A 3,129-nucleotide genomic window follows, 5' to 3' on the forward strand; every position below is an offset into this window, starting at 1 on the left:
TCACCTAGTTGTACTCACCTAGTTGTGCTTGCGGGGGTTGAGCTCTGGCTCTTTGGTCCCGCCTCTCAACTGTCAATCAACAGGTGTACAGGTTCCTGAGCCTATTGGGCTCTATCATATCTGCACTTGAAACTGTGTATGGAGTCAGCCTCCACCACATCACTTCCTAATGCATTCCATTTGTCAACCACTCTGACACTAAAAACGTTCTTTCTAATATCTCTGTGGCTCATTTGGGCACTCAGTTTCCACCTGTGTCCCCTTGTGCGTGTGCCCCTTGTGTTAAACAGCCTGTCTTTATCAACCCTGTCAATTCCCTTGAGGATCTTGAATGTGGTGATCATGTCCCCCCTAACTCTTCTGTCTTCCAACGAAGTGAGGTTTAATTCCCGTAGTCTCTCCTCGTAGCTCATACCTCTCAGCTCGGGTACTAGTCTGGTGGCAAACCTTTGAACCTTTTCCATTTTAGTCTTATGCTTGACTAGATATGGACTCCATGCTGGTGCCGCATACTCCAGGATTGGTCTGACATATGTGGTATATAATGTTCTGAAAGATTCCTTACACAAGTTTCTTAAGGCCGTTCTTATGTTAGCCAACCTGGCATATGCTGCTGCTGTTATCCTCTTGATATGAGCATCAGGGGACAGGTCTGGCGTGATATCAACCCCCAGGTCTTTCTCTCTCTCGGACTCTTGAAGTATTTCATCTCCCAAGTGATACCTTGTATCTGGTCTCCTGCTTCCTACCCCTTTCTTCATTACATTACATTTGCTTGGATTAAACTCTAACAACCATTTGTTCGACCATTCCTGCAGCTTGTCCAGGTCTTCTTGAAGCCTCAAGCTGTCCTCCTCTGTCTTAATCCTTCTCATAATTTTGGCGTCGTCAGCAAACATTGAGAGGAATGAGTCTATACCCTCTGGGAGATCATTTAAGTATATCAGAAACAGGATCGGTCCAAGTACAGAGCCCTGTGGGACTCCACTGGTGACTTCACGCCAGTCTGAGGTCTCACCCCTCACTGTAACTCTCTGCTTCCTATTGTTTAGGTACTCCCTTATCCACTGGAGCGCCCTACCAGTTACTCCTGCCTGTTTCTCTAGCTTATGCATCAACCTTTTATGGGGTATTGTGTCAAAGGCTTTCCGACAGTCCAAAAAAATGCAGTCCGCCCACCCTTCTCTTTCTTGCTTAATCTTTGTCACCTGATCGTAGAATTCTATCAATCCTGTAAGGCAAGATTTACCCTCCCTGAACCCATGTTGATGGGTTGTCACGAAGTCTCTTCTCTCCAGATGTGTTACTAGGTTTTTTCTCACGATCTTCTCCATCACCTTGCATGGTATACAAGTAAGGACACTGGCCTGTAGTTCAGTGCCTCTTGTCTGTCACCCTTTTTGTATATTGGTACTACATTAGCAGTCTTCCATATTTCTGGTAGGTCCCCCGTTTCCAGTGACCTACTATACACTATGGAGAGTGGTAGGCAAAGTGCTCCTGCACACACTTTCAATACCCATGGCGAGATTCCATCCGGCCCAACAGCTTTTCTCACATCCAGCTCCAATAGGTGCTTCTTGACCTCATCTCTTGTAATTTCGAACCTATCCAAGGTCACCTGGTTTGCTGCCACCTCTTCTAGCGCCGCGACATCTCCCTGTTCTATTGTAAAGACCTCCTGGAACCTTTTGTTGAGTTCTTCACACACCTCTTTGTCATTCTCTGTGTACCTGTCCTCGCCCACCCTAAGTTTCATCACCTGTTCCTTCACTGTTGTCTTCCTCCTGATGTGACTGTGTAGTAGCTTTGGTTCGGTCTTGGCTTTATTAGCTATATCATTTTCATACCTTTTCTCAGCTGCTCTTCTCACACTGACATACTCGTTCCTGGTTCTCTGGTATCTCTCTCTACTTTCTGGTGTTCTGTTATTACGGAAGTTCCTCCATGCCCTTTTGTTCGGCTCCTTTGCTTTCATACATTCCCTATTAAACCACGGATTCTTCCTTTGCTTCTCTGTTTTTTCCTGTCTGGCTGGGACAAACCTGCTTACAGCCTCCTGACATTTTTGGGTGACATAGTCCATCATGTCTTGTACGGACTTGGTTCCGAGTTCTGTGTCCCAATGTATATCCCATAGGAATTTATTCATTTCCTCATAGTTTCCCTTTCGGTACGCCAGTCCTTTGGTTCCCAGTTCTTTTTTGGGGGTGATAATTCCCAGCTCAACCAGGTACTCAAAGCTCAATACACTATGATCACTCATTCCCAAGGGGGCTTCCAACTTAACTTCCCTTATATCCGACTCATTTAAGGTAAATATCAGATCCAGCAAGGCTGGTTCATCCCTCCTCTCATTCTTGTTGGTCCCTTGACGTGTTGACTTAGAAAGTTTCTTGTTGCCACATCCAGCAGCTTAGCTCTCCATGTGTCTGGGCCTCCATGTGGGTCTCTGTTCCCCCAATCTATCTTCCCATGGTTGAAGTCTCCCATGATTAGAAGTCTGGATCCGTTCCTGCTAGCCACAGAAGCTGCTCTCTCTATTATATTGATGGTGGCCAAGTTGTTTCTATCATATTCCTGCCTGGGTCTTCTGTCATTCGGTGGGGGTTATATGTGACTACTGCTATAATTTTCTGTCCTCCAGTTGCTATGGTGCCTGAAATGTAGTCACTGAAACCTTCACAGTTCTGAATTACCATCTCTTCGAAACTCCAACCTTCTCTTAGTAGCAGAGCTACACCACCTCCTCCTCTCCCTTCTCTCTCTTTCCTCACTACATAGTAGCCCTGTGGAAACACTGCATTTGTTATGATTTTCGTTAACTTTGTTTCTGTGAGTGCTATTATATCTGGGTTTTCTTCTAGTGCCCATTCTCCAAGTTCACTTGTTTTATTTGAAATCCCGTCTATGTTAGTGTACATCGCCTTGAAGCTCACTTTCTTCTGTTCATTTTCATGTCCCTTTCTTGGCGAGCATTCTGCTGGTGTGGGAAGCTGTTCCGTGGGTGAGAGGACCTGTGAGGTGGTTTGCAGGGTCTTAGAGGATTTTGGGGTGGGGGGTGGGGGTTTAAGGGAAGGGGGGACAGGTAGGGTGTGGGTTAAGGAGGTAGGGGGGACATGGAGGATA

Source organism: Procambarus clarkii, chromosome 1 (genome assembly GCF_040958095.1).
Source record: "Procambarus clarkii isolate CNS0578487 chromosome 1, FALCON_Pclarkii_2.0, whole genome shotgun sequence".
Taxonomy (NCBI): Eukaryota; Metazoa; Arthropoda; class Malacostraca; order Decapoda; family Cambaridae; genus Procambarus; species Procambarus clarkii.